This window comes from Bidens hawaiensis, unplaced genomic scaffold (assembly GCF_021521415.1).
Source record: "Bidens hawaiensis isolate Kalapana, Puna unplaced genomic scaffold, B.hawaiensis_p1.1 tig00000978_1, whole genome shotgun sequence".
Lineage (NCBI taxonomy): Eukaryota > Viridiplantae > Streptophyta > Magnoliopsida > Asterales > Asteraceae > Bidens > Bidens hawaiensis.
Window position 1 is genome coordinate 1,861,858 of NW_027491058.1, and position 16,629 is coordinate 1,878,486.

Sequence of the window (16,629 nt, forward strand, 5' to 3'; positions counted from 1 at the left end):
GGTGTTAAAAAAGAGTAAGGTGAGTTTTTGATTTAGTGTTCTTCTGGGGAAGAAGATCTAAGGAGAAAAAAAATAATGGTTAGGCTTAAAGAAGGGAGTAAATAGGTAAGCAAAAAGATAAAAAGAATAAGAGTGAATAACTTGTGTCAGGTCAATGCACTGTTCGGTCATGAGATCGTAATTTTGTAATAAATTTGTTATTTGAAAAGACGACGAATGCTTTCCCACAAATGCATAAACACCACTAGAGCCTTTTTGTTTTACTTGTATCCTCCAAGATCCGAATCCGTGTAGCCATATTACACCTACACCGGTTAGCATGGGATACCAAAGTCCCAAGTTAGTATTTACATAATGTCGGGTCTACTTTCCATTAAACAAAGCAACCTAGCAGTCCTCCATATTATGTAATATGTAACGGTACTCTGTCTTCATCCTTTGATAAGTTTGTGTTAGTGATCATAGGTGTATCCGTATGTTTTAAATTTTCAAAATCAATTTATAAACATGTCACCAATAAAATCTTATTGATTTATAGATGTCACCTAATATATCTTAAGTTCTGTAAGTTTACTTAAGGTCATGCATGGTTTTCTTAAGTTTATAATTTATAAGAGGGTTTTGTGTAGTCCTTGAGACATAAATTCTTTATTTGTGAAGTTTTTTTCAAAAAACCATTTTTTTTCACTTTCATTTGATAAGAGTTAAAATCTTTGGTACATTTATAAGCAACATTTTATATTTCTAATCTAGCACTCAAATCATTATTGTAACTTTACCATATAGCAACCATTTTTAGCTTATAATTAGTTCATTATTTTTAATTTCACAAAACATGTGTTCTTTTAAATTTGATCAGTATCCGCATTGTTATTAAGGTGGTTTATCACTTCGATTTTTTAAAGGTTTTTTTCCCCTTTAGAGAAGGAAATTCTTGGTAATAAATGATATTTGGATTAAACTTTGTAAATGAACTTTGATTTTAAGAATTACGCATTTACTACTCTTAAATGACCTATATCTCGCTAATACCATATTTAGAATATAGTTTGCAGTTGCTACGTTGTCACACCAAAACAGAAATTAGGAGTGGAGTGTTCATTTAACATGCTACGACTAAGTTTGTTGAAGATATCAGTTTTTTCTCTCAACACTGCATTTTTTTTTATCTAATAAGGTTGTATGCATTAAAAAAGTGTTCAAAAATTTGTTTATACAAGTTCTTAACTAATTCTTTATTATTAAGTAGTTGAATTAGCCTCGTGTTAGCATGTCCTTGATAAATCATAAAGTGAATTTGTTACATAACAAGAAACTTAGCGTAAAAACATCGAACCGTGTTAACTCATAAAATTTAGACCGAAACGTTAAACGAAAATTTTACAGAAGATGAAAATTACCGGAGACCAAAGTTAAAAGTGAAAAAATGTTGTGTTAATATTAAAAAATGTTATTTGATAAACTTATAACCCACGAAAAATATAAGGGTTAAAAGTAAAATATGAAAAGTATAAGATTAAAGGTAAAATATAAAAAAAATGAAAAAAAAAAACGATTATGTACAATGTACACGCTTTAATGCACATAAAAGTTGATAATTGTATTTATACTAGTAGTATCTGCACGTTGCTACGGAGGGCAAAAAATAGACATAAAAACGTTAAACCACACACGCGTTGCAGCATGTTAACTCGTTAATTTTGGCCGAAATGTTAAACAAAAATATTGTAAAAGATGAAAATTATAGGAGACCAAAGTTGAATGTGGGAAAAAGTTAGAGGCTAAAACTAAATAATATTTTATAACATATTTGTAAACTATAAAAAATGCAAAAGCCAAAAGTAAAAAACATAAAAACTACATAAAAAATTACAACAGGGAATTCAAAGAGGTGGAGAGTGGTACAACATGTAAAGCAAGATAAACAACTTTGAAAGCCAAAGTCCTTCAAAAATTGTATATTATAAATAAATAAATCAGGTAAGACAAATTTTCATATCATATGACCCCTTAGTTTTACAAGTATAAAGGTCATTTCTCTCTATCCTTTACTTCTGTCTTTAAAAGTTATGTTTTTATTTAGTAAATGTTGCACTTAGGTCTTTATCACATAATTGTTTCTACACATACTTAGTTAAATGTCAATTACAAATTATGCAGTGACTAAGTTTGAACGAAAACGTCAAGGTGGCCAGACTCAACACGTATAAGTGTTTTCATAAACCGGGGTGGTCGGACTCAAAATTTTCAAACGAAAACGAGTAAGTTTACGCTACGTATAAAAATTTTCAGACGAAAACGCATAAATTTACACTATTGAGAAAAAAAACGAGGGTGGCCGGAGCCAACCGGGCCACTTAAAGTTGCATTAAGGTGTTTATCACAAAATTGTTTCTACACCAAATCAAGTTAAATTATCCACACATGTACAACTTTTGTAAAGATAATATTTTCATAAAAAAAATTGTTCTTACGTATTATATTATATCTAAGTGACTTTACTAGAAAGGTTTTTACTTTTTTTACATTAATCGACTATTGAAACATATGGAACGAGTAGCTATCTTACGCATTCACGCTAAACTAGGCCAGCTCGTTACACATGTTTCAATAGTCGATTCGTGTAAAAACAATTAATAAAAAAATTTAGTAAATATAACTTACATATAATACATATGAAAATTGAAAAAAAAATGTTAAATAGAGTTCCTTCGATTTCTCACAACTCGTAGGAGTTCTCAAAATATCCTATACGATATGTAAACTCAATTCTTATCACAATAAGAATTAAAATGCACATTATTATTCATCTACATGGCATGTATAGACTAAAATAAGTATCCTGCTAAGTCACCTATAATAACTAATGTATAACAAATTTCCAAATAGCTTTGAATAAAAGTCTTTTTGCAGATAAATCCACATGTAATAGTTTTAAAACAAATCCATATGTAATAGTTTCAAAATTCTTTTTGCAGATATCAAGCTTTCGAGTTTACGATACATTAACTTGTTAACCATGTTGTGCATGTATCACAAAAATGACTTCTAAAATTTAATCATGGCAATTCTCCAAAGTCCCTTGTCAGTTAAATTTCAAATTAATCGCCTAGTAACATGTCCTAATGTCTATGCTAAAAAGATAGATTAATCACTCATGGAAGCAAGACACACTTGTATAACTAGATCATCACCTAATTAACATGTGTATGTCCTTTCATCTTTGCATATACTACTATTATATTTAGTGAAGGTAACATTTAAGTCTTTTATCGCATGTTTATAATGCATCTATGAAGTTAAAGGCTAAGTTGTTTACATGTTCAACATATGTGAATTATATATCATGACGAGAATGTTTCACTTACCAACAAGTTTACCTCTTAAGTTGCGCCCAAACACCATGTGTCTATCCGCATATTCTTTGTATGGAGTTATAAACTCTGTATTGCAGGTCGTGTTTGGAACAACCACCTTCAAGAATCCACTCTCGTGATGAAAGACCACTTTGAGGCACACCTACATCACAAACATATGTTTTTTATATATGAATATTTGGTATTTAATGTTTCACATGTTTAAGATAGTTAGCATAAAAAATTCATACATTTACCCGTCTTCTCCTAAAAAGTTATTATAGGTTTGAGAACAACTGATTGTTGTGAAGACCTCTAGTGCTGTGATAGTAATATTTTAAAAAGGTTTCTTCATATTCAAAACATTTTTTTTCTTTTTCATCAGATCTTTTTAGATAATAGTCACAATTTTCCCAGTAATTATCTGGAAGACGTGTTTTTTTAAAGAATAATATATCTTTAGACTCTTAATTTCCAATAACGAGAACTTTTTTAGGTTGGCTTGAATTATAAGTGAAAAAAATTACCCATTTTTCAAATTAGAAAATGAATCCATTTAATTTACCCATGATCATTGTTTGTTTCCACCATCTACACGCTGTCACCCACACTGCCGTCATCGCTACTCCACCACAGGTACCCTGCCGCCACCAACAACGCCATTGCACCAACTGTTGCCACTACACATCATAAAACATATAGCGGGTGAACCTATTTTGATACTTTTTTCTACAACCCGCCCGACTCGCCCAATTTTTTAGGCTTAGTTTGAACCAAGTAAAATGAATTGTAAAACTATTTTAACAATGTCATATAAAAAACGGTGTTTTATGAAATAAATTGCGACAAAAACTAGTTCAACACGCTCGGTACCATATACAAGAACATCAAGAGGGTGTTTATTTTTGTTATAGACCAATTAATTTGCAAATTTCTTTGAACAACTCCTCAAAAAATCAAACGATAAATACAAGGAGAATAAAGTTCTACGAATATCACCACACAAATACACATGAACACATATATGCGTGTGTGTGTGTATAATTGTTTAGATTTATAAGCAAATCCATCTTAAGTACGAGACGTGTTAAGATTAAGAACACGGATCACTCAAGAATGGTTTAAATATATAGAGTTTATAATGAGCAATGAAAAGAGTCTAGGCATGCTTAATTTATTTTATTTTTTACTATAGGTAGAATCAGATTCACTATATGAAGAAACCAAAAATAACAAACGCGCTCCGTTTTCAATTTATATGAAACTTATGTACATATAAATATATAATAAGCCAGATTAGAATAAGGAACCTGTTAAGAGTCCCACACATGGTCACATCATGTCAAAGCCTGTAATCTTCTACAAACATTAAAGAAAGGACCATCAGAGCAACACTGGGACTCGCGTCCCGGGAGAAGCCTCCAACGATCAAGTTGGAGTTGATCCAAAATAATTAACAGCAATATTAATACATCATACAGTGTTTGGTTTACATACCTCACATAATGTTGTGGTAAGCCAAATCAGACGCGTATATAATCTGCTACAAAAATGAAGGATCGTCAGAGCAACCCTAGGACCGAAGTCCCAGGAGAAGCCTCCAACGATCAAGTTAGAGTTGATCCAAATTAGTCAATACCGTTACCATACAGGCATACAGTATTTAAATTACATACCTCATATAATGTTGTGGTTTAGAGGGTAATGAAGCGTGTGGGCCCAAATCAGACCCGTATATAGAACACCATCCATATTATTTACAGATAATCATATCACGACACCTATGTTAATGCACGTGAAACAATCCACATAATATAATAACAGTAATATATTTGATCAACAACTCAACCACGCCAAAATGGTACCCAAGCTGCTCACGATTCAAACATTTTTTAGAATATTGATTTGGTTTCTCACTCACCTGAATAACCTGTAATGGGTGTCTTAAACATTGCACCAAACACAAAGTAAAAAGTTGAGAAACAGGTAATGATGAAAGCAACTTGAATAGAAAGATAAAGTTGGACACAAGTTCACGACGGACATAAAAGCAACATATTGCATAGAAAGCTTCTCTAGAAGAAAGCTTTCCAGAATCAAAGGAAATCTAAGCAAACCACGAAAACATTATTTTGGAGAGAAAAAAAACTTACTGCTAGAAACGGGGGGACTGACTATGTTTAATTGAAGATTCGATTGCATCCCTACGCATCTTGAAATGTACCCTTCATATCTAGACGACCACTAATTTTATTTATTGGATATCAAAAACAAAGTCCATGTCAACTGTTATAAATCCGTATCCTCATTGTTGACGCCTTTAGCTCCATGTCTAACAAATTGCCCACGAATGCGTGGTCTCTGTTCTGCTAGCTTCTTCCTGCTCTGGTATCGCACCTTCATAAATCACCATATTATTAGTTTTGAATACTGGCAACAAGAAAAATGATGTAAAATGAAAATAACCTGATTACTATAGACGCCAATCACGACCCATCGTTCAAATATAACTAAATTGTATATGGGTTCATTTGAGTCGCCTTAACTTAGTCAACAGATCAAAATGGTCCACCTAAGATAGGTCAACAAGTGAAAATAGACAAAATTGTTGTCACAATATCTTTCCCTTTTTTTCACAAAAATAGTTATTTTTATTCATTTTTTTTATTGATTTCATATTTAATAAAAAATATGCCAAACACTAGGGCCCGTTATATTACATTTGATTGTTTGATTATGAATTTATGATTATGGAAAGAAGTGAATACCTTTTTCTCAAAACATCTTTCTTTTCTCTTCTGGCGGAACTTATTTAAGGCAGCCTCACGCTGAGCTAAACGTTCTTGTTCTCGTTCTCGATCCACACCACTTGCACTTACATTTCCATCACCACCATTAAATACTATAGGTCCACTATTCCCATTTTCAATATTCCCGCCTTCAATTACTGGAACCGAACCGTTACCCTTTTGCCAACTGCCACCATTTTCACCATTACTCTTATTATTACTTCCTAATCCACTACCATAATTAGCAGCATTTCCTTCTGTCGAAGCAGTCAAGATGTTAGACTCCATGTTTCTTAAAGATCCGTCATCAGGGTCCGACACTTTCTGCTGCTGTAGTTTATGGACATGGTGATAGTGATGGTGGTGGTGGCGGACTTGAACCTGTTGCTGGACGGATGCCTTTGGTTGTGCGACGGTGGTTTTGACTGGGTCGTCTTTGTTAGCAGATGGGATGAGTGGTTGCAGGGTGGAAGTGTGGTGGTTGTGGACAACAATGGTGGAGTTGTTGGGAGGTGGTTTGTCATCTGGTTTGGTTGTGAAGGCGTTGTTGGTGGTGGACCCCAAATCGTCACTCCCGTTTGAGCGGTGATTGGGGGTCCCATTGGAGTTGGATAGTATGTTGTTTGGTTTTGCTGCTTCTTCTGAGCTTATATCAGGGGATGAGCAACTGTCCACATTCCCAGTTGGAGTCTGGTTAACATTTGATACAGTGTTGTACCTGCAACAATGAGCATTAGAACACAAAAGGTTAGAAAACAAAAACAAAAATAGTCTTCAAAGAAACAATTAGAAGCATCAACTAAAATACAACCAATCTAGGGGTGAATTTGTTTTTGCAGATGATTATTATGATATGAAGCCGCAACAATTAATCTTTAAAGTTTGGATAAATGGATTTTTGCCTCTGATTATAGGATTATTTAGGGCTGCAACAATTTGATGATTTTTAGCCTAGAATCAACCTAATCCATCAAAAATTGATACATGACATCACCATTTTTTTCACTCATATTTAACTTTGGTTTTACCTTTGTCTCAGTCTCTTGTATAATTGGTTTTTTACCAACTCTAAAAGGGGTAGTAATACAGTTTAGCAATCATTTAAAAATATAACTAACTAATAAAAGTAAATCAACGTTCTTGAGCAAAAAACTGTTTGCATGTCAACCCAACCCAAACTGCTTTGACTCATACAAAAACAGCCATTTTAACCCGAACCTGGTTTTACTCACTTACCCACCTGCCCAAAATATATTTTCCATCTATACACACAGCATACCTTGAAAAGGCTGAATGACCGGACTGCCGTAAGACGTTTCGTTCTTGGGCGTTGACATCAGCATCCTCCACGTCTCTTGGTCTCTTCAAACTGAGCTCAAGAGCATGTGATTCCTTCGAATAATTAACTTCAATATTAATGTTTTTAAGCAAGCTGTTTGCATTTAAAGTTTCCTGATGTGCTTTAAGAGGTTTGGTCCTTGATGCACCGGTTTCACAGCCAAGTTGCAAACTGGCATCAATCTTATCACCAACTTTCTTGTCCATCTTTTTGTTTGTGTCTTCAACTTCAAAGCTAGAACTTTTAGGGACTCCAATCTCCAAGTCCCTTCCCATTTCTATAATTTCTACAATAGCAAACCAGAACTATTTACAAAATAGTTTAATTGGAAAATGAAGATCGGTGTACTTTAGACAAGCTAAAGTTATTGTACATTGTTAAACCAACAAATGGCGTACAATACATCTGTCTTTTTGTAATCGACTTCAAAATTATATCAATACCAATGTATTACCTATTTTAGATGTATCAGGCCTTGCAACTAGAGCAGAAGTGATATCATGAGGATTTGTTTGGGAGCTGTCAACTTCTACAACCTTCTTTGGCCAACAACTCTAAATAACACAAATAAAACAGTGTGCTTAAGTGAAAATTTTATCTACTTGGATTTCTGCTTTATACAAAATAACTTCATACAAAATAAGCAAAAATTTACGTATGAAGCAGCATTTGAGGTACTTCACATGATAAATATCAAGTCCCAAAATGGTATGAACACAAACAGAACTCGGATAACTCCCAAAGTCTTTATTGATAACGAAGAAAATATAACTCAAAAACTTAATTACAATTTAAACCATAAGTCGATTAATATAAGCTAACCTAAATTCATTATACTGAAATACGAATTGTAACTAATCACTAAGATATGACTAAATCGACTTGTTGTAGTCTAACTTCGATACTTAACCAACTTTCACCAGCTTGTCAATTTTGGCCCCCCATATTCGCCTTCGCCGACTTGTGAACACGGTCCGGAATTACCAGCAACATAGTTCATAAGAAAGAAACTAGAGGTGGTCAATGATACTAGTCACCACTTTCCATGCATATTATTTCACTAACCCACTTGCACGTTTACAAGCTTCCTGCAAGTTATTTCCATTATCTTAGTTGGATATTTTCCTAGTTAGTGGGGTTTTCAGTTTCTTTATGTTTCATATTTTTCATTTGTTTACTTCTGATATTTGTAAGAAGTAGTCTTCTTCATATATGTTCTTGGAGATTAACCCTCTCTACGGGTCCTTATCAGTCAATAAGTACATGGGTCAATTTGGGTTGTGTTTTATCTCAAATTGTTCGAATAAAAAAATTAGTTGAAAGGGAAACAGATCAAACCACCAAAATCTTCTTTTCAAAGATTTATATTACTATGGTAAATATATTGTTTTCTCTAGGCCTGGCAAACTGGGTGGGTTGATCAGTCACAGGTCATAACGGGGTCGGGTCAATATGGATTCTAAGCAAAATGATTTCAGGTAACAAAGGGTTGTTCCAAAAAAACATCAAAAAAAGGAAACAGATCAAACCACCTAGATCTTTTTTTAAAGAGTTGAATTACTATGGTATATATATATATGTGTATATATATATATATATAGGGTTTGGATCAAATACAAATGACTTTTATCGTGAGAAGTGTACAAATAACTAGAGTAATTATTATTACACTATATTATTTTTTATCACATAATTACTCTAGTTCAAAACTTTAATTACTCTAGTTATTTGTATGTTAATTTTATTTGTACGGGATCCCACCCCTATATATATTTTCTAGATCTGGCAAACTGGGCGGATCGGGCTGGTTAGGGTCATGGATCAAATCAGGTTCGAGTCAATATGGGTTCTTAGCAAAAATGAGTTTGGGTCAAAACAGGTTTGGATCAATATGGGTTCTTGGCAAAATGTTTTTGGGTCAATAAAGCTTGTTTTAGAAAAAAACATCAATTTGGTTCGGGTTCTGGCCAAAATGGAGTCGGGTTCAAGTTAGTCGTTTAAGAAAAAAAAATAACAAAACAGGTTCATGTGCTATATTTTCTTATGGCCCTAGTGACGACAATGGTTGTGGGGACGACTACAAGGTGGTGTTAACCAATGGTGGAAGCGGCGTAGACAAAGGTAGAGGTGGAGGTGGTGGCGGCGGCAATGGTGGTAGAGCGGCGGCAGTGCTAACCAATTTGAACCCTTTTTAATTTAACAGGTTTAATAACCACTTTGGACCCTTTTTGGTGGTCATGGGTGATACTAATCAATTCGGACCGTTTTAAGTTAACATGTTTTATAACCAATTTGGACCCTTTTGTTCATGATTGGTGTTAACCAATTTAAACCCTTTTAAGTTAACAAGTTTTATAATAGTTACATGTTTACCGTTGACTAATTTAAGTAGGATCCAAATTGACCCCTTCACTGATTTGGGATCACCCAAAATGAATCCATATAAAATTTAATTTTGCCCAAATCAACCCATTATTTGAAATATTGGTCATGATTGCCACCTATACTTTTTCCAGTCATAACGAATACATTAGTTATTTTCAAAATCTTTTAGAAAATGGAGAGCAAAGAGTTTGCACGCCAACCCAACCCAGCCAATTTGACTCTTATGACAAGACACCTTTAGCATTATAAAAAGACTAAAACTTGAAAATAAATAGCCCATTTTTCAATCAAGAAACTTAAAAGTTACCTGAGTTCCACTTCCATTATCGCTCCCACCCTTAGCATTCAACTCTATGTCATCTTCATTCCTGTTTTCACTGTCACCTTCAGACTCCTCAATGCTTCTTGATTTGGTAGATTTATGATCCCGTATACCGCTTTCACTCCCACTTCCACTACCACTACCGCTTGACTGATTAAAACACAACACATTAAAGCAAAACAAAAGGCACTTTTTTAGATTATTAGTGAATTTTGTTTTCAAATTTGTTATGGACAGATGAGCATATTGAAGCTCAAATCCAGTACACTCCACTCCACAATAACTTAACATACGAAATCAGAACACACCTGAAGCCGAAGTCCAAAACTGGTCCAATTTTAATGATACATAAACCATAATACAACCAAATCAACTCACACTGTGACATTTCCTCCACACATGCTGCCAGAGGTTTTTTAGCTCATTCTTTCGAATAGGTTTGACTAAAAAGTCAACTGCACCTTTGGATAAACAATTAAAGACTATACCCATTGAGTCATCGGATGACATCACTGCACGTAAAACTCATTAAGTACAACATTTCAATGTATGAGAACCTTACAAAAATAAATTTCATAATATTGGAAGTATTTTGAGGAGAGTTGGAAAGATACACTCACTTATCACTGGGATATTCTTGCGAGTAACATGGTTCATTATCTTGGATAACAGACCAATACCCGATAGATATGGCATTACTACCTCGGTTAACACAAGATCGATTTTCTTGTTTAGATCGGTCAACAGTTTCCATGCTTCTAGACCATTTGCTACAGCCGTAACTGTCATAAATAATCAACATTTCGTTAATCAAAATGAAGAAACAAAGAGTAGTAACTAATTAGTCAAGAAAGCTAGTAACATGTATAGAATATATAAAACATGCTTATTTTCTTGAATAAAGTCTACCTACAGAATATACCAACAATGGGGAATATGGTTCTTTTTAGATAAAGTGGGAAGAGAATATGACTTATAAAATTAAATCTAGGAGCTATAAATGTATGGGCTAAAGTTGCATACATGACAGAATTATAATTGATGCGAAACAACACAACAAATTCGTTTTCCTCTATAATTAGGCTAACATGAACAAAAAAATGTAAAAGCAAAAGCAAGATAATACTTTTGCTGATGTATGTTCCGTTATGAGATGATTTTTCTTCATATTGTTTCATTTCAGACTTGTATGAATTCAATTACAAACACACACACACACATATAAAGACACCACCAAATCCTTATTATCTTAATAATCAAGACTTAGCATCAACATAGCACATACCCATATCAATAACAAACAACCATAAGGTTTAGTAAATATGAAGTTTTTTTCCAGAATTGTTACTTTCACATAATAAGTATGAGTTTTGACGATAAAATGACTGCGCAATAAGTCAAATGGCAGTGGATGACTTGTGGTTTTTTTTTTTTTTTTTTTGGGGGGGGGTTGTTGGGGTTAGGGTATGGGTGTTAAAACATATTGAAAGAGGGCAGCATATGAAATCTTTAACTGAAAAATCATTAAATCTATTTGAATAGTATATGTATCTGATTAAGGGTATTTGCCACAAATGGAAAGACTTGAGTAACTACTAGGATGAGTTTTGTGGTCATATAGCTCAAGTCAAAGTAACTATGGGGATAAAAATACATATATAGCATGTGATGGGTTAATTTGAGTAAATTTACATGAAAAATAACATTTGCATCAACACTATAATAGGTTTATCATTTATTATACATGTTATATGTTCCAAAAGTTAAATAATAGTTATATAAACCTTCATAGCTGCAATTACGGAGGAGAGCGCTAACAACATGACGAGTCGAATCATCACTTTCAACTAGAAGAACTTTGAGAGACCTAACGGGCAGAAAGCTCTCCCATTGAACCACGGGCCCGTGAGATTGTTGATCTTGCCTATGCAAAGAAGCATGGGCCTGGCCCAACTGATTGGGCCTAATAGTATTCACATCTTCAATAATTCTTAACTCGTCTTCTTCAGACATCCATCGCCCGTCAAACGGAGGCCCATTTCTCCCTTCCTTCAAGTCAACCGGGTTATGGTGGTTCATTCTGCCAACCCTTTAGTTGCCGGAACATTTGTGATCACCCCAACTCTCCTCATCAACAATAGTCAAATAAAGTTTGAGAAATTAAAACGAGTTCTTTTTTGGTTGAAAAGTGGCACATAATGTTTTTCTCCAAGCAGTAAAGCCTTTTTGTGAAACTCTACAAATAATCCTGCACAAAACACATAATCAAATAAGAAAGCATATAACAAAATGAAAGACAAGTAATTTGTCACAAGTTGACTGTTATTGCAGATTTTCGTTTTAGTTCATCATAGTAATCGTAAGATCTCCCACCTTCGATACCATTAATCCGTAACAAATACATACAGGTTTCATCATTAAACTACATAAAAAGAACTATCTTGAAGCAAAGTTTGTTCTTTCTCAAAATAAAACAAAATCTCTACAGAAATGGTTATTTTAAATTTAGATGATACTTCAAGAATTTAATTGATACTTTTAAGAATTTAGATGATACTTTAAGCAACTAAATAATTAAGAAAATGCCTGGATCAAACAATCCAGCTCAACAATCACCAGATTGTTAATAGTCACAATTTCACACACATCTCACTCTACAGAAAACCATTTTTCTTAAAGTAAGAAAAAATTCCAAGTAAATCAAGCCTAGGAACATAGTGTTTTAGCCTTCATGACACTCGAAAACAATTAAACCAATATTACTTGCAAAAAAAAACCAAAACACTCTAGAACAAGCCTTAATCCTCATCTGAGATTCATAAAAATTCACCATCAAACTTTAAAAAAAAACAGACCAGCTTTTAAAATAAAAAAAATAAAATAAAATAAAATAAATTATTCGAAACAACATCTATAGACAGAAACACGAAACACTTTCTCAAAATAGAAACAAAATCTCCAAAGAAATGGTCATTTAAGTTTAGAAAGAAAATGTCTAAACCACACAATACAGAACAATTTCGACGTAAAAACACGATTTCTCATACGTTTCAATCTACAGAAAAAAACATTTTTTTCAGAAATAAGAAGAAAATAAGAGTAAAATCAAGCATCAGAAGACAGTTTTAAGCTTCCATGATACTTTTAACCAATGAAAATCAACACTACTTGCAAATCAAACCACACCTCTAGAACAAGCCCTAATTCTCATCTCAATTTCATCATGAAATCCAAAAAAAAAACAATTATTTTTCAAAAGAAAAACAGCTACAGACTAACAACAGAAACACAAAACACTTTCTGAAATCACTCATTCACCACTTCCTCAACATGAATCGATTTCGGAGTATCAAAACCCTAATTCTCATCCAAAATTCATCATGAATCCAATATATTTTATATAAAAAACAGTTACAGACTCACAATTGGAGCACTAAAGAGTTTCTGAAACCAACCACTGATCCACCATAAACCCTAATAAATCGTCCGTAACAACAATTACCGTTGATACCGGAGAGAGTGAAAGCTGAGTTGCTGAAAATCAGGTCAAATCGACTTCAATTCTCACAAAGGTTCAAATTCAAATTCAAGTCAATTCTGAATAACTCATCTCATATGAAGACGATATATATAAGCTTTGTTACGTCTTGTTGAAAAGTAAAGCGAGTTTCCAATCTACTGGCTCACAGATTGGTTACAGAAGAAGATATTATATTCGGTCTGGTGACCTGGTCGATCGACGGAGGAGAACGACACACGTCACGTGACACGTCGGACTGAGAGGTGTTTTGGGGCGGATTGCGGATCATTTTAGATCCGATTTCTGTGGACACGTGGCGCAATGTGAAACGAGTTAAAGGTTCTTGCTGCTTTTTAGATGTTTGTGAGGCCCGCCGAACTGACGGAAGGATAACCTTTTCCGTTTGTTTAGCTGGAAACCGTGTGGCTTTTATTACGGATATGCCCCTCGTTCTAGCGGGATGTAACGGTATTGACGTTTGTAATTAAAGGTCAAAACAGTATTTATTTTATTACCAGACATCAACTAGCAAGCTACTAGCTAGGTGTAAACCAAGAAATTAAATGACTAGAAGAGAGTTTTTCAACCACTGTGTTTGAGATATTTGAGTTTCACAAAAACGTCAAATAAACAGAAATTTTAAAATTGTTTATAAAACGTTCAACATGTATAACCAATGAACTTAATCAACTTTTATTATTATTATTATTATTTTAACGATGATGGTTATTTAAGATGTTTAGTAAGTTTACTAGTAAAATATTCGGGAGTTCTTTGTATGTTTATAGTTACCAGTTTAACGAATATAATTTATTTTGTATATATGTTGTTTTTGGATTTTCAAGTGAAGTGTAATTTTACAAATTTAAGTCGGAAAATATCTTCGTTTTGTTAGTGATAAATCAATAAATACTAGATGAGCGTGCTAAATTGATAAGAAAGTTTATGAAAAATTATTAAAAGTGTCACAATTATAAGTTGACATTTTATCGGTCATTAGTGTGGATGGTGATTTAAGGTTTATAAAAAATAACCAACTATTTAATAGGGAATAAGAAAGTTTAATGAAGTTTTATTAATGAAAATAAGTTGAATTTTCGGGTGTAAAAGGTGTAACATGTGTTATGGTTTATGAAGAGAATTAATGGGAAGAGATTATAAAGATTAAGATTAACTTAATGTAGTAAAAAATGATGGTTTATAGTAACACTCAAAAAGACACACTTTTAATAACGAGATTACTAACGGGATGTCTTAATAAGAAGATATCTATAAATTATAAACCGAAATGATATTGAACTTAATAAGGCGTAAATTATTTGAAAATGATTTTGTTGGTGTAGTGCCGTGGTAGCATTAGTTTTAGAAAAGTCGAAATGAACCAAATTTTATAACTAAATAAAATATTGTTTCTTTTAAATTAGTAAATAATAAAGTCTGGCTATTCGGGATAACCCAATAGCAAAAGACGACATCATATGTCCGCAATTCCAGACAGTGTTGAGTAGCCCAAGCCATCATATCATGTTTTGGGAAACCTCGTCGTTCAAGGGCTCACTGTTGTAAAACTCGGTTGTGATCAAATTCAAACCCGAGACCTCATGATTCCCAGCCCGATCCAAATTCTCACTTCCTCTTTACATACCAGTTGAGCTAAAGCTCATTGGTAAAAAAAATAATAAAAAGTTTAAAATACGTAGTTTGCATTGTTTACTAATAATTGTAATTATATTTAATTAGTTATTTCTTAGCTCGATAGGATTTAAATATATACTAGTTTGGATTTGGATTGGTTTTACCTTAGAAAAAGAAAATGTGTGATGCAAGGCAACCCGAAGTGTTAGGTTGGTCCAATAAAAGTGATGTCATTCCTAAACCGAATTAATTTTAAATGTGGTAACAAACCTACAATGACTTCTATAATTGGTTTGCACTTTGGGCCCTTAAAATGGTCCATTTTTGTCCATTTGTGTTAATGTAGCTAACATGAGTTGGTTTATAAATTTGGTGATTTTTCCTGTTGTTTTTCGAAAAAAGGTATATGAAGTTTAGGACTAAAGATATTATATAAAACATACATTCTTTCTAATAAAAGTTATGTAGTACTTTATAGTATGTGAGTATGATTTATATATTATACTTTCTAAAATATTGTTTCTTTTATACCACATATTAGTTGTCATAAGTTTGAAGAAAGTTAATCATTTTTGGTTCTTTCTATTTTAATCTTGCATGATAATAAATTATTCATAAATTATAACATGTGGTTTTATTTAACGTTGTATGGTTAAATTTGACTTTTAGACATCAAATGCGATACATAATCATTACAACTCATCACCTTCGATCTTTATAGTGAATTTGTACTAAATCAACCTTTGAAAGACATTATGTTGCCGTTTAAAGAAGTTATTAAATATAGTACGAAAACATTCTTAACGAAATAAGAAAACTATGATTATGGCACTAGAAAATGACTTCTTACAATAAATCTACAAACGACCAAAGTAATCAAAGAAGAACACATCCTTTCTTTGGATTGTGAAGCAAGTAACAATATTTGTCACAAAGAATTATAAAGTTGGTTGGTCGTTTGGTCTCTTCATTTCATGATAGTGGTGAGATAAGTCGCTGACGGGAATTTGGTTCTTATCATTAAATAAACTATGTGTGTTGGTATGAAATGCTATACACAAAGGATTAAAGATACCCCTCTAGTGTTGTAGTTTAAAATAAATGTTCCATTTGATAAAACAACAATGAATAACGATTAACCCCAAATTCATTACTCATTTGCTTCTCATGATGTCGGACCATGCGAAAAGTTATGCTTTTAGTGGACGTTTGTATTTGCATTCTTACTTTCATACTGGGGATTGTAACCACCAATTAACGGTTGATATCATATATAGATCAAT

At 33.0% G+C, this 16,629-nt stretch overlaps 1 pseudogene across 1 annotated transcript; it reads right to left on the reverse strand.

The window, feature by feature from the left end:
• Positions 1 to 5,348: 5,348 nt before the first annotated feature.
• On the reverse strand, positions 5,349 to 13,761 carry LOC143550334 (two-component response regulator-like APRR3; annotated as a pseudogene). Its single transcript, XR_013138308.1, has 9 exons — positions 13,694 to 13,761; positions 11,976 to 12,439; positions 10,812 to 10,973; positions 10,570 to 10,703; positions 10,177 to 10,341; positions 7,939 to 8,038; positions 7,425 to 7,770; positions 6,125 to 6,863; positions 5,349 to 5,753 (listed from the first exon to the last, which is right to left on the reverse strand). The product of XR_013138308.1 is annotated as a two-component response regulator-like APRR3 (transcript).
• Between the last annotated feature and the right edge of the window lie 2,868 nt (positions 13,762 to 16,629).